Source organism: Rutidosis leptorrhynchoides, chromosome 1 (genome assembly GCF_046630445.1).
Source record: "Rutidosis leptorrhynchoides isolate AG116_Rl617_1_P2 chromosome 1, CSIRO_AGI_Rlap_v1, whole genome shotgun sequence".
Lineage (NCBI taxonomy): Eukaryota > Viridiplantae > Streptophyta > Magnoliopsida > Asterales > Asteraceae > Rutidosis > Rutidosis leptorrhynchoides.
The window spans coordinates 599,768,246-599,785,691 of NC_092333.1; positions in this window are offsets into that span (position 1 = coordinate 599,768,246).

The following is a 17,446-nucleotide window of genomic DNA, read 5'->3' on the forward strand; positions in this document are numbered from 1 at the left end:
TGATGATATTTTAGAATTTCTAATATCAGAGGATGATGAAGAATATTGTCCGCAGGGGTTTAGAGTCAGGAGCAAGGTATTCGTTAATGACTTCAGCAGGTACTGAATCATTTGGATCCTTTGAAGTCAGGTTCAGTCTTTGTAATTTGTCCAAAGCCTCCTTCCTACTTTGCTCAATCCGTTTTCTAGTTCCAAAACTTCTCTTTTTCTGCGCTTTGCCAGCACACTTCATCATTATCATTCAGCTTTTACCGTTTAAAGTCGTTTTTAGTTTTTGCTGCTTCATCAGCATTTTTTCCATTTTCGGAGAACCAATTCTTAGTTCGGAGTGTTTTTCAGAAACTTCACATTCAAATTAAGTCCAGAAGATAGACGTTATATATACACATATAACTGTTGGCGTAGACATGCTGCGAGATTTCAAAATACTGATTGCTAATTCCCAATGATTCGTATGGCAATTCTCATTACAAGATGCGAATGAGTAAATGATGGGGTTTCAATAAATAATTATAATGACTTTTTGGAGAGGCTAAAGTCAAAGGGTAATGAAGTTGTTGGTACATCTGCTAATAATGTGGTGGAATGTAAAAGGTTCCCTGGTAACGATGGTGTATATCTCAAGGTTATAATAAGGTTAGTCTGACTGAAAAGTCGAAGTTGACTTGCTGGAGCTGTGACAAAACTGGCTACTTTGAATAGGAGTCGCAAGTTATTTTTGCTAATAAATGCCAAAGAATCTGACGCGGATACGTTGTTTAAACTTTTACTTTGGTTTCAAGAGTTTTTCGGGTATATAACTGTGGGTAACATGTGGTTGGATCATCATCTCGATTGCTCATTATTCGAAGTGTCTTCAGAAATTTTCGAAGGGTTTGAACACAGATTGTAATCGTTAACATACATTTGATGTTCTAACACAGTTTTGAAGTCAAAATATAGCTTGTGAAAGATGTAAGGATCTAAGAGTGATGATTTTGGTCATATCTCGAGTTGAATTTTGAGATTTCAAAATCAGAATATGTAATTAAATTTTGAATGAGTATGGTTGTTTTGATTTCTATAAAAGAATGTATATTGTTGTGAAAGTTGGGAGTATAATGGATAATTTGCTGAATCAGATTCGAAGAATGTAACATATTAATTGTGAATTTATATATCTCTCGGGTATTACCTACCCGTTAAAAAAAAATTTCACAACTAATATTTTGTACAAAGGAATTTTATTACAGTCTTTATGAAAATATATATATGTATATTTTCTTCAGATGTAACATAGATTTAATGAGTTAATGTTAAATTAAACTCATTTGATTTACGGTTGAAACTAGAATTTAATAATCCCTAAAGTCTTTAAAAAGTACATAACTTTTACGCAGTATTTCTTTAATGACATTGAAATTATGAATCAATACTTCGTTATTTGTTGATGTATGATGTTCGGTTCGTGGAATTCTTGTGAATTTCGCAAAGTACGAATGATGTTATCGGAAAAGTTTCGGGTACATCGATGATGAAAGTGTAAAATCAAATATATACTTGATTTATTATGAACTGGAATTTGTTGAATTGTGACAGAGATTGTAGTTAACGCTGGTTAAGTTGCGGCCGAAGGACGTACATTATTGCATATTTGTAATATGAATTAACCGAGTAGTTAAGATTCACACACAATAGTTTAGCACGGAAAGATTTATTTCAAAATATATATATATATATAATATACATATAATTTCTTGAGAGGGAATGAGTTAATTCTTCATAACTCGTTGATACAATATACACGTTATTGATTCGTAATGATGTCCACAGTGATTCTTGAACTGACGGAGTTTGTGATGTTATCTGTGTTGTTGATTCGGATGCTGACTGTACTGACGATGCTGGTAACGCTGACGGTACTGTTGATGCTGTTGGTAAAGCAAGTTTAGCTTGTTAATCACACACCATTTTTGTCAGGGTTTCTACTCTTCCTTCTATCATTTTGGTTCGCTTAACTGATTTATGGTTAGGACTAGATTAGATAATCTCTAAGACTTTAGAGATTACATAATCGCCGCAGAATGTTTCTCCAATGAAGTTATGAATTAATACTTCGTCAGTTATTGTTGTTGGTACTCCTTGGTATCTATGGTGCGTATGACGTTGATGCTCGTGGGACAGATTGTGAAGTTGAGGTTTACGACGCGGTTGTGGTTGGAGGTGGTAATGGTACTGTTGGCGTTGATGATGGTGGTACTGGTTATGCTGCTGATGCTGCTGCTGGTGTTTGTAATCTCTGCACCATATTCTCCAAAGCCACTACCCGAGCGCGAAGCTCGTTGACTTCTTCTATTACACCGGGGTGATTGTCGGTTCGGACGAGCGGATAAATAAAATCTAAAATTTGATGTAATATATAATCGTAACGAGATACTCTGGAAATGAGCGAGAAAATGGTGTTTCGGACAGGTTCGCCGGTAAGTGCTTCAGGTTCTTCGTCAAGAGGCAATGTGGTGGATGGAAGGGATCACCTTCTTCTTGTTTCCAATGATTGAGGAGGCTACGAATCCATCCCCAATTCATCCAGAATAGGTGATGACTGATTGGTTGATCTATTCCGGTCACACTGCTTTCGGAGCTTGAATGGGATTCCATTTCGGAATCTGAGTGACTTGAACTGATGACGAATTCCATTTCGTACGATTGGATAAAGGATTTTTTTTTTTCGATATGAAATGATTTTGGCTAACGGATGGTATTCTAATTACATAGATATATATATATATATATATATATATATATATATATATATATATATATATATATATATATATATATATATATATATATAGATCAAAAGATTTCGTAGATTACGGAGGACTTTGCGGGATATGTCAGGCAAAGTTTAAAGTAACAGATACGATAAGATATGATTTAGCAGATATGCTAAGATATGAATTTTTGTCTATACACTATTCATGCAATCAATGCAGCAAGACGTGTCTTAGACTAAAAATGATAAGCAGGTAATTTCCTGAGGATGATAAGTAGTTAATTTTCGACACAAAATGATAAGCAAAACTTTTGACATGCAGACACGGTCGAAGTCCAGACTCACTAATGCATCCTATCGACTTATCAGTTAGACACACTAATGCAGACCTGGTTCGCTAAGACCACCGCTCTGATACCAACTGAAAGGACCCGTTCATATACATTATAAACGATTCACAATAGTTGATTACATTGCGAGGTATTTGACCTCTATATGATACATTTTACAAACATTGCATTCGTTTTTAAAAGACAATCTTTCTTTACATCGAAAATTGACAGGCATGCATACCATTTCATAATATCCACTATCCAACTATAAATTGATTTAATAATAATCTTTGATGAACTCAATGACTCGAATGCAATGTTCTTCGAAATATGCTATGAAAGACTCCAAGTAATATCTTTAAAATGAGCAAATGCACAGCGGAAGATTTCTTTAACACCTGAGAATAAACATCCTTTAAAGTGTCAACCAAAAGGTTGGTGAGTTCATTAGTTTATCATAATCATTTATTTCCATCATTTTAATAGACCACAAGAATTTCATTTCCAGTTCTCATAAATATACGTCCCATGCATAGAGACAAAAATAATCATTCATATGGTGAACACCTGGTAACCGACATTAACTAGATACATATAAGAATATCCCCTATCATTCCGGGATCCTCCTTCGGACATGATATAAATTTCGAAGTACTAAAGCATCCGGTACTTTGGATGGGGTTTGTTAGGCCCAATAGATCTATCTTTAGGATTCGCGTCAATTAGGGTGTCTGTTCCCTAATTCTTAGATTACCAGACTAAAAAGGGGCATATTCGGTTTAATAATCCAACCATAGAATGTATTTTCGATCACTTGTGTCTATTTCGTAAAGCATTTATAAAAGCAGCGCATGTATTCTCAGTCCCAAAAATATATATTGTAAAAGCATTTAAAAAGGGATTAATGAAACTCACCATACTGTATTTCGTAGTAAAAATACATATAACGTCATTGAACAAGTGCAAGGTTGGCCTCGGATTCACGAACCTAAATTAATTATATATATTTATGTGTTGGTCAATATTTGTCTAACAAATCAGGTTAAGTCATAGTGTACCACAATCCTAATGCTCGAGACTAATATGCAAAAGTCAATAAAAGTAAATTTGACTCAAAATAATTTCCAAAAATCTATACATGATTAATATATAGTTTAAATATCGTCGTTTTATATTTTTAAATATTTTTAAAATATTTATTAGAGTAAATAATATAATTTATTTATTAATAAATAAAATTTTATATTAAATTTATATAATAAAATATACTTTTAAATATATTAAGTAATAAAATTTATAGGGTTCATTTAATATCATAAAGATAATATGATAGGTATTATTAAAGTAAGTTATTACACGTAGTAAAATATGTTTGTATCACATATTTATTTGATAAAATAATATCTATAATGATAGTAAGTAAAAGTTGTATTATTTTGTAATAATAATTATTATTATAAAAATATCAATATTTATAATTACTAAGATTACATTATGATAAAACGATAATTCTAATTATGATAACTTTAATATTTACGATAATTTTTAATATTATCTTTAAAATAATAATTCTATTTAAAATAATAATAATAATAATGATATTTTATAGTAACAATGACATTTCTATTAAAATGATAATTTTTGTTAAAATGATAGTTTTAATACTAACGATACTTTTAATAATAATAGTAATGATAAAAATAATAAGAACGATAATTTTATCTAAATCAATATCTTATAATATTTTAATTTCATCATGATACTCTTACTCATTATTTCCTAATCGTTTCGTTTAATAGCTTTTAATCGTCTTTTATATCGTGTTCATAATAATGATAATAATAGTAATCAAAATAATTAGGTGTTACAAATATTTGTTTTAAATACACTAATATTAATAATGATAGTTACTATAACATTATTAACGATAATACTAATAATTATCTTAATGATAATATAGTAATAATAATAATAACAATAACAATAACCATTTTTAAATAATGATATATATATTAATAACGATAATAATAATAATAATAATACTAATAATAATAATAATAATAATAATAATAATAATAATAATAATAATAATAATAATAATAATAATAATTGGATAATAATAATAATACTAATTATAACTTTAACGATAATAACGATAGTAATAATAAAAAAAAATAACAATTTTTAATGATAAATCTCTTTTATTGATAAAGATAATAATAATCATAATAATAAGATAAAACTAGAACGACAATAAAAACGACGATAATAATAATCATTTTTAATAAAAATATCGAAAATTCAATTGATTCTAACTTCTAATCCGTTCATCGAAACCATTCGATATCTAAAGGAAAAGTTCTTAATTTTTCACTAGCTTTCCAAGGACATGCATATCTTATACCTTATCTCAACCGCGAGTGTAACTAATTCAACATTCAACCTAACCTGTCTAAGGGAAATATTAAAAGTACAAGCATGCATAATCCTAAATACTCGAGCACTAGTCAGGGATACACTATTAGTATGTAAAAGTTAAATTATGAGTACTCACGTATCAATATTGAGATTCAATATTGCAGGAAAGGTACGTAGACGCAACGGAAATGATAAACACTATATTGACCTCACGAGCATACCCATGAACCATACTCAATCACCTCCATAGCTATAACCCATAATTTCCTTAATCCTATCTCACTCGAAAAACAATTTCGAAATCACTCGGACAGCACTCCGTCGTAATATTTTATGTATACTAATAATATCTTAAAATAATACGGAGTAAATATATATATGTAAATCGATTGAGAGAGTTTAGAGAAAAATATTTTCAAGTTTCTATAAAATAATGAAACCTATTGAATTCTATTTATAATAAATTTTTGAATTATTAAAGTGAATTATTAAAGTATGAATTATTAAAGTGAATTATTAAAGTATGAATTATTAAAGTGAATTATTAAAGTATGAATTATTAAAGTGAATTATTAAAGTATGAATTATTAAAGTGAATTATTAAAGTATGAATTATTAAAGTGAATTATTAAAGTTAAAGTAAAGTAAAAATAAAGTAAAGGTAAAGTTTAAGTATAGTAAAAGTATAAAACTATGTACGTATAATACGCGTATAAATATATATAATATTAATTTAAATCGTTATATATATAAAATAAAATATAAATATCGTTATCTTTATCATAGTAGTTAAGTAATGAGTTGTCAAAAGTGATTCTAGATATTTATAAAAGTTATATACATTTTAATAATAAAGTTCTTTTTAAACTGAAAACGTTTTTGTACGTTTAAAACTAAATAGATCAATCGAGTCTTTATGAGATTCAATCTTCCACTATCCTTTGTCTAGTTCTCAATGATTGACAATTTGTTCTTATTTATAAATCACTTTACCATTTTCCGAATATTGTTAAAATGGAAAGATTTCTCAAATCAACGTGGGCCTTTCAACAGAGACTTGTAATCATAATTCAATATATCTGATAATTCAATCATTTGATCTTATCTTCTAATTCCATTGATAAACATTTTGAAACAGATACAATCATATAAAGTATTTAATCTAATATTTTGTTTACGTTTCAAGTTATAATATATATACACATATACATATATAATCATATTCGTTTAATGGTTCGTAAATCGTTGGAACTTGGTCGAGGGTGAATGAATGTATGAACATAGTTTAAAATTCTTGAAATTTAACTTAACAAATATTGCTTATCGTGTCGAAAACATATAAAGATTAAAGTTTAAATTTGGTTGGAAATTTACGGGTTGTCACAATTGCTATGAAATATATGTTCCTTTTTAGCCTTATCAACTACATTCGTAGATTATATTCATTCGCATTCTTATCACATCAAACCACTGAAACCATCATTCATTACTTTTGAGATTTACAACATTTCTAGTTACATCCTACGCTTAAACACTTCAATTCAAAATTCTTGAAAACACCTCAGAACTATAACCAATGATTCAGATTCGTTAAACTTCGAGAATGCAGACGAAGCAGCAAAAGCTGTAGAGGGTCTTAATGACCAAAAGCTTGATAATAAAGAATGGTACAATAGAGAAGCTCAAAAGAAAACTGAGTACCCCTGAAGGAGGTTGTTGACAAATCACGAAGATTAAACCTATACATAAAGAATCTAGATGATTCGATTTCTGATGGATATCACCGAAGATCTCTTTACGCATTCTAAATTTCTACAGAAGAATTTTCCTCGTTACCCTTCGATTACAAATTTTAAGAAATCATCGTATCTTTCAGTATAAATTTCCTCGACATCTCTGAAGATATTTTTATAACTATTCTTTTCTGAGAATATTTATTTCTTTACGCTATCTGCAATACATCATAAAGGAAACTGTTTTAGTTTCTAAATCTATGAAAATTTGAAATTAAATTATGAATGTTTTAAAGGAGTGTTGGAAACTGAAGCATGAGTTAGTATAATATAACGACGCCTGATCAACGTGGTTATATTACAGTAAGTCATGCTGAGTTTCTAATGGAACATGATGATATCATGTGCCATGTTACACGACTCTTACATTCTACTTAAATCTCTAAACATATCAAGAACATATTTTCTTGATATTTCTATCCTTTCCATGATTCCAGCAATTTACTAATTAATTATGCTATTATACTTCCTTTCTGTTTAGAACATTTTTCTTAAATTTTCTTAATTCTAAAAATCAACAATGACTACGTTAAAAGTTAAATCTTTATTTTTCTCATAACAATCTTTTGTAATAGCTTCACTCATAATCTTCACATAATCAAATTATTATATTCATATTTATCGATGATGAGAAACTCTATACTTATTAAAATCTATTTCTTTAATGATGATTATATGAACAACCGAATTCATGATAAGAATTTAAGTTATATCATATTTCTTGATACAAGAATATTCTTATTTTCATTGTCAAATTTTCCTTAATTAAATTTCGGGACGAAATTGCTTTAACGGGTAGGTACTATAACAACCCGCACTTTTCAACTCTTAAAATCACTAATTTGTCCATCGAGTTGTTATTCGAATAACAATTAATACCATATAATTAAAAATTATTATTAATATTATTATCAAATAATAAGGAACCTTTATCAAAAGTAAATATAATTAACCTTGAAATAAAAAAAATTATATTGTATGTAAATAAAAAAAAATTTAATTAATGATTTGCCAAAATATTCATATAAATTTGATAAGAATCGAAAAATTTATATACATACATATACATTTCGACATGTATATGTATATATATATATATATATATATATATATATATATATATATATATATATATATATATATATATATATATATATATATAAAGAGAGAGAAATAAGTATAAAATAAATTAAGAAATTCATCAATAATATTTCTAAAAGTTTTTTTAAAAAAATAAATAAATAAATAAATGAATAAAAAATAATACTTTTGCTTTTTAATTAAAAATTATAAAGATAAAATCCCACTTTTGTTATTTTATTTCATGACCTAACATTTAATACTTTTAATTTTTAAAATCCCATTATGAAACCAACTAAAACTTAAAATATTTTTTTCTTTTTATTATTTTATTCTTTTTATCTAATTTTTTCAAGTATAAATACCACACCATTTCTCATTCAAACTCACATCAAAATTTCCTTCAATCTCTCTCAATATCTCTACTCTCTATATCTCTTCATAATTAGTAGTATTATTAATATTATGTATTATACATAAAATACTACGACGGAGTGATGTTTGGGTAATTTCAAAACGGGTTTTTAAACGGATTAAAGCTAAGGAAATTATAGGTTATAGCTAAGGAGGTTATAAGTATGGTGATGTTAGCGAAACGATGTCAACAAGATTAGGATGGTATAATTCTCGTCACTTTTAAAAATTATTATAATTACTATTATTAATATCATTATTAAATTTATTATTATAACTAGTATTATCATTATCATTAACAATATTATAATTATTATTAAAATTATCAACAAAACTATACTTTTTATTAAAATAACATTATTAATAAAATTATCATTATTATTATTATTATTTTATTAATATTAATATTATTACTATCATTATTATTATTAATTATTATTATTATTATTACCATCATTATCGTTGTTATTATTATTATTATAAAATAATACATTTTTTTCTTAATAATATTTTATCAAATAAATATTAGTTATATAAAAATATATTTACTATATATAACATAACTATATTAATATTTTTATAAAATATTAATTATTTATTTAAGGAATTAAAACAAATATATTTAATTAAATTATTAATAAAACATATCCAAACTTATATACATATTCAAACTTATATACATATATAACAAGTTAAAATTTAAACGTACGGCTATACGAACTTCATCGCTACTCACGGTCGTAAGTGAATGATGTCTAGGTTGCCACTTATGGGTAAGCTTGTGGATCTCGAATGCCATGACTTAGATTCTGGTCAAGAGTCCTGGGCCTCCGGTTACATCTGGTCATTCCTGACTTACTTGATAGCATCGAAGTTTGGGCAAAGTTGTACAACGTTTTATAAAGGATTATAACTCGAACTTAAACATTCTTTAAAAGGAAAATTACTATTAATAGTAATCTTCCGAACAAATGAATAATTATACTCAAACACTTTATTTCTTAGCTAATTAACGACTAACTATTATCTCTAGGTAGATTTTTTCGGTCAACTTCAATTACAGCTATGTGAAATCTTTGATGTGCTAATTTACTGTGAGTTCATCAGCTCCCTTTTTATCTATATTTTTGGGCTGAGAATACATGCACTATTTTTATAAACTGTTTTACACGTTAGACACAAATGCTCAAAACTTATCTGCTGAATACGTGCTTTGTCATGCTAAATCCCTGCCATAATATCGTTAATTGATGAGGTATAAGATGCAAGCTTAGTTATTGTGAGTAGCGCTACTGAGAGTGACGTCTCTAACCATTTGGCTGTATGTGATGACCCGGAAATTTCTGACCAAATTTAAACTTAATCTTTGTATGATTAACATTTCCGACACGATAAGCAAAGTCTGTAAAACTGAATCTCAAAATTTTTGAACTACTTTCATATATTCAAATACCTTTCGGTTATTCTTGACGATTCGCAAACAATTATATGTATATAGATACATATACATATATATATATATATATATATATATATATATATATATATATATATATATATATATATATATATATATATATATATATATATACACTATAACTTAAAAACGTAGCAATGTATTAATTGTTTGATGAAGTACATTAAACTTATTGGTTTAAATATTTATTTGAATATATATGATAAGTTGGAATATTAATTATATGAATAACTTGCGACGTATATTTAAAACGTGTTTATGAATGTTGAAAATATATATTAACTTGGTCATAAAATGATTTGTTATTATATATATATTAACAAATAGCAAGACAATGATTTATAGAAGTAAATGACCAAAACACTCGAAAGTTTAAGATACACTTTGAATGATATAGTTTATTGATAATTTAAGACTATATTTTGACAAAGGTACGAGTTACAAAACGTAAATTGCGAGTTTTCTAAGCGTACAAAAATGCGTTCGAGAAACCAGAACCGGGACATAAATCGAGTGACAACGTACGAGTCATCGGAACGAAAATTACAAGTCAACTATGCACATGAATTTAATATAATATATAATTAATTATTTAAATTATATATATTATATATATTATATAATAATATGTCGACAAATAAGAAAACAAAAACATTTTGAGCTGGATCAGACGGCCATGCGATCGCATGGAAAATACACTAAAAACCCATGCGATCGCATGGGCATCAGATTCCAAAAAGTTGCCTATAAAATGCCAGTTTCTGCTCGAGTTATATTTACACCTATATTACTCCCTCTGTAATATTATTATTATTTATTATTTATATTAATATTATTAATATTATTAATATTATTATTATTATTAAGATTATTATTATTATTTATTTTATTATTATTAGTAGTATTATTATTATTACTAATTATATCACTTAAAATACTACGACGAGGTCATGAGCGTGTCACTTTCAAAATGGTTTTCAAGCGGGATAGAGCTAAGAAAATTATGAGTTATTGCCAAGGAGGTTATGGGTAATGTTCGGGGGTATATTTGTGAATCAAACCTAGTGTTTATCATCTCCGTTGCGTCTACGTACTTTCCTACAATATTGAATCTCAATATTGATACGTAAGCACTCATATTTAACTTTTATATATTAATTGTGTATCCATGTCTAGTGCTCGAGTATATATATTTATACATACTTGTATTCTATTTCGTCGTTAAACAGTTTATGACGAATCACCAATTAAATACATATGTTACTGATAAAAGGTATATGATATGCATGTTTTTGGAAAGCTGGCGAAAAATCAATGACTTTTCATTTAGATATCGAATAGTTTCGATGAACGGATTAAGAGATATGATCAACTGAATTATGATTGACGTTAATTGAAATTGTTATTGAATCTGCAATTAAGATTTAAACAACTTGTTTACGAGATTGATAAAATGGATTTTTGAATATTACCAACCGAGTAAATGACTCCTTAAATAAGGTATGTCTCGTTTTGTTGAACTATTGTCAAAATTGACTTTTTGAAACGACTTTGGATAACTTTTGTATGTTGATCTCGAGCATTAGGATTGTGATACACTATGACCTGACCTAGATTGATAAACAATTATTGACCAACATATGTTCTCTAGGTTGAGATCTACGGTTATTTGGTAATCCGAGTTTCGATCACATTTTGGTGAACGACTTTTTATGCGGCTAAGGTGAGTTTCATTGATCCCCTTTTACTCATTACATTTTTGGGCTGAGAATACATGCAAATGCTTTATTAACTGATTTACAATATTTATATGCGTGAGTTTCATTGATCCCTTTTTAATTGCTTTTGCAATACATTTTTGGGCTGAGAATACATGCAATTTATTTTAAACGCAATGGATACAAGTGCTTACTAAATTCTACACCGAGTTTGAACCGAAAATCCCTTAGCTTTGGTAACTAGTAACTGCCAGTTATAAGAACTGGTGGGCGCGAGTAGTAGTATATGGATCCATAGGGCTTGATATCCCCGTCCGAGCTAGAGCACTAGCCTTTTAACGGACGTATGCTATTTGAGAAGCGTACACGTTGGTTTGCGTGTATTATTAAGATGATTATACAAAGGGTACAAATTATATATACGTTAAGTTTAGTTACCAGGGTGCTCAATTTCGTAGAATATTTTGATAAACGTTTCTGGATTGAACAACTGAAATCTTGTGATCCACTTTTATATACAGATTATGCGAAACACTAAAACTATGAACTCACCAACCTTTGTGTTGACACTTGTTAGCATGTTTATTCTCAGGTTCCTAGAAGTCTTCCGCTGTTTGCTTATATGTTATACAAGCTATGTGCATGGAGTCTTACATGGCATATTTATCAAGGAAACGTTGCATTCACCAAATCATCACCATGTATCTTATTTTGACTGCATTGTCAATGGAAGTACTATTGTAAACTATTATTTACAGTGATTGTCTATATGTAGAAATCATCAGATGTCGAAAACCTTTGATTTAAATATTCATTTATGGTGTGCCTTTTCAAAAGAATGCAATGTTTACAAAACGTATCATATAGAGGTCAAATACCTCGCAATGAAATCGATGAATGACGTGTTCGTCCATATGGATTTGGAGCGATCGTCACAGTTGGTATCAGAGCGTTGGTCCTAGTGAACCGGGTCTTGCACGAGTGTGTCTAACTGATAGTTGTTAGGATGCATTAGTAAGTCTGGACTTTGACCGTGTATGCATGTTAAAAGTTTTGCTTATCATTTCTTGTCGGATATTACATGCTTATCATTCTTAAGTCTAGACACGTTTTCCTGCATTTATTGCATAAATAGTGTATAGACAAAAATTCATATCTTAGCGTATCTGTTACTGTAAACTTTTCCTGACATATTCCGAAAATTTCTTCGTGATTTATGGAATTTGGTATTATATATACATATGTAAATTATGTATTGAAGAATACCAAACTAAATTCTATAATATAATTCATATCAAAAATCATCTCCCTAATTATACAAGATGGATCCCGTATCTAGTTCAAATTTCTTAAACTTTGACAGCTATTCCGATATGGATATTCACCTGAATTCCGAAGACAGTGTAACCGGAATGGATCAACCAATCAGCCATCACCTATTCTGGATGAATTGGGGATGGGTTCGTAGCCTGCTTAGTCATTGGAGATAAGAAGAAGGTGATCCCTTCCATTCACCACATTTCCCTCTTGGCGAAGAACCTGAAGCACTTACCGGCGAACCTGTTCGAGGCACTATTTTCTCTCTCATTTCCAGAGTATCTCGTCACGATAATATACTATCTCAAATTCTAAATCTTATTCATCCGCTCGTCCGAACCGACAATCATCCCGGTGTAGTAGAAGAAGTCAACGAGCTTCGCACTCGGGTAGTGGCTTTGGAGAATATGGTGCAAAGGTTATAAGCACCAGCAGAATCACCGGCATCAACAATACCATCGACAACAACACCAACAGTACCATTACTACCACCAACAACATCCGCACCGCAAGCCTCAACATCACAATATGTACCTTGAACATCAACTTCATACGCACCATAGATACCAAGGAATACCAACAACAACAAACGATGAAGTATTGATTCAAAACTTCATCGAAGAAATATTTTGCAGAGAATATGTAGTTTCTAAAAGTTTTAGAGATTATATATTCTAGTCCTAGTCAAAAACCAGATGAGATTAATATTATGTTAACTCATTAAATCCATGATTACATCTAAGGAAAATATATATGTAGGTATATTTTCATGAATATTGTAATTAAGAAAATTATTTTATACAAACTGTTAATGGTGAGAATATTTTAACGGGTAGGTAATACCCGAGAGATATATAAATTCACAATTAATATGTTACATTCTTCGATTCTGATTCAACAAATCATCAACTATACTCACTACTTTCACAACAATATATATTCTTTTATAAAAATCAAAGCAACCATCCTCATCCAAATTTGATTACATATTCTGACAGAACAGAATCCAAGTCATAACTCTGAACTAGTAACATCATTCTTAGATCTCTACATCTTTCAAAGCTATACTTTGACTTCAAAACTTTGCAAGATCCTTTTGCGTTGTTTTTACCGAAAATAATCTTTCAATTCCTTTTCAAAAGTATCCAGTATTATCAACCGTTCAACCGGTCAACGACGACCTTTCAGACTTGTAACCCTGGCATATACGTTTTTGTTACTGGGGAACCTTTCATGTTCCACCACATTAACAGTAAATGTACCAGTAAATTCATTAATCTGTGACTTAAAGTCTCTCCGAAAAACCATTATAATTATTCATTGAAACCCTATCATGTACTCATCCACATCTTGTAACGGTAATTGCCATACCAACTACCGGGAATTAGCAATCACTATTTCGAATTTTATAGCAATTCTACGCCAACAGTTATATATATATATATATATATATATATATATATATATAATGTCTATCTCCTAGACTTATTTACTTCGAAGGTGAAGTTTCTGAAAAACACCCCAAACTGCGAAACTAGTTCTCTGAATTTTGGAAAAATGCTGATGAAGCAGCAAAAACTGTAAATGACTTTATCAGCCAAAAGTTTGATAAAAAGAATAGTGTGTTGGCAAAGCTCAGAAAAAGAGAAGGTTTGGAACTGAAAAACGGATTGAGCAAACCATGAAGGAGGCTGTGGACAAATCACAAAGACTAAACCTGCCTTCAAAGAATACAAATGATTCAGTATCTGCTGAAGTTATTAACGAATACCTTGCTCCTGACTCAAAACCGTTACGAATAAATCTTCTTCATCATCCTTCGATATTATAAATTCTAAGATATCATTATATCTTTCATTATAAATATCTTCGATATTTCTGAAAATATCTTCATAACTATTATTATCCAAAATTATTTATCTCTTCGCGCTATCTGTGTTACATCATAAAAGAAACTATTTTAGTTTCTAAATTATGAAAATCTCGAAAAATGGATGTTTTTGAAGTAGTGTTGAGAACTGAAGCATGAGTTAGTATAATATAATGATACTTGATCAACGTGATTATATTACAGTAAATTATGCTGAGTTTCTAATGGAACGTGATAAAGGTTCACAGATCATACCCTCATCATGAACCATGTTACATAACTCTTTCATTCTATTTAACCTCTAAACATATCCAGAAAATATTTTTCTTGATGATTCGGTCTTTTTCGAGGTATTTTGGTAATTTGAAAAGTCAGATTGTGCCATTACCATTTCTTTCTTAGAACATTAATTATGTTCATTCCGAAATTTATACCTACGAATTCTGGACCATTATTCGCTTGACTTAAAGTCGGGAAGAGAAAACAAAAGCATGAAGCTCCGAAATATAATGGAAAATATAAAGCCCGAAAACAACCTCGAATTTACAAACCATGTATATCAATGCGTATAGCTGATGTGCGAAAAGTGGTATATGAATTATCGTATGGAAAATACCGGTTTTAGAGATTGCTACACACTAACGGGCAGTGTACCCGATCGTGTAGTAGTATAGTAACTGGTTTAGTTCCGTGTATCGTTCCAAGGACAGTTATATCAGTCAAACTAGAATTAGAAACTATATTATGATTAACTAAGTGAATGAAAGTTAAAAGTACAAGTTTTATGTTTTGGTGGCTATTTAACGATTTAGCCAAATCAAAGAAGGTTAAATGTAAAAACAATATTTTTGTCTTTTAAGTTTATGAAATGATAATAAGTGCAAATAAAGCAAGTAAGATAGTTTTAAATTAAATCAAAGAGATGAAATGTTTATCTAGATATTTTACCCTCGGTATTGGATGTATTTTTAGATATTAAGTCCTGATTGAATAATTATGTGTGTAGTTATCTAATAGGTTCACTAAGAGTTCTCTCGGATAAACACGCAAATACAATAACAAGATCAAGGGTTCCCTTTTCACTATGGTTCTTGTATTTGTAATCAAATAACTATAAGCATGCTAATCACCTAAATCGACTCGCCAAGAGTTCTCTTTAGCAAGTACTCAAACTAGAATTACTAAGCGAGGGTTCCCTATTACTTAGACCTTTTCGTTTGTGACTAGTTGATCAACAAGATCAAAGACTTGAATAACAATTGTCTTTGCGTTCGCTCTACACAATTCATTCCTATTTTGTTTAACCGTTTTAATCTAGTTTACCCCCTTGGTCCGGTTTAGCAAACAATCAATCTAAGACAAGTTGATTGTAAATCAATATGATACATCAACAAGAGTTCTCTTTATCAACAACATATCAATTAACTAGATACAAATGATTTTAACAACAATAAGCATGGTTCTTAATTCAAGCTTCAATCTATCACGCATAATACATTCAATCAATAAGATTACATCCAATACCTTGGTTATTAATCTAGACAAACATTATAAAAACTAGCCAACAATCATGGTAACAGACAACAATACAATCAAATTATTAACTGAAATCATTGCTGAGAACAAGTAAATAACCTACAAGAACAAGAGTTCTTGGATGAAGAAGGTTCTGATGGATGATGCCTTGATGTTGAGCCTCTTCAAAGAGGTTGGAGTTCTCCAATTTGCTCCTGAAAATCGCCTCTAAACTCTCTGGTTCGTATTCTGATTAAACAGTCTCTAAAAAAACTGAAGTTTTAAAGTGGAGAGAGTAGGTAAAAAGCCAAAAAGTCGGCTATACCTACTACGGGACGTCGTCCCAAAATTCAGGACGGCGTCCCACTAAACAGAGCTAGACGGCGTCCCAAAATTCAGGACGGCGTCCCACTTTAACAGAGCTAGACGGCGTCCCGACAAACCTAGACGGCGTCCCAGAACAAAGGGCAGGACGTCGTCCCACCTTCCAGGACGGCGTCCTGTCGTGCCAATTTTGACTGTTACGTTTTCTTTTCAATATTACTTCATTTGGACGAAACCTAACACCTTGGAAGCTTTGTTTTATCATTTTAGAGTGCTATCTTGACCCTAACTCGTATCGGGATCAACCAATGTCATAAATCATCAAAATTCTTTGTAAATCATTCTTCCGATACAAATTTGTACATCTTGGCCTATAGCTTGTAGAATACCTTCATCATCTTCGATTCTAGAGCGTTTTTAGTGATATTGCGAT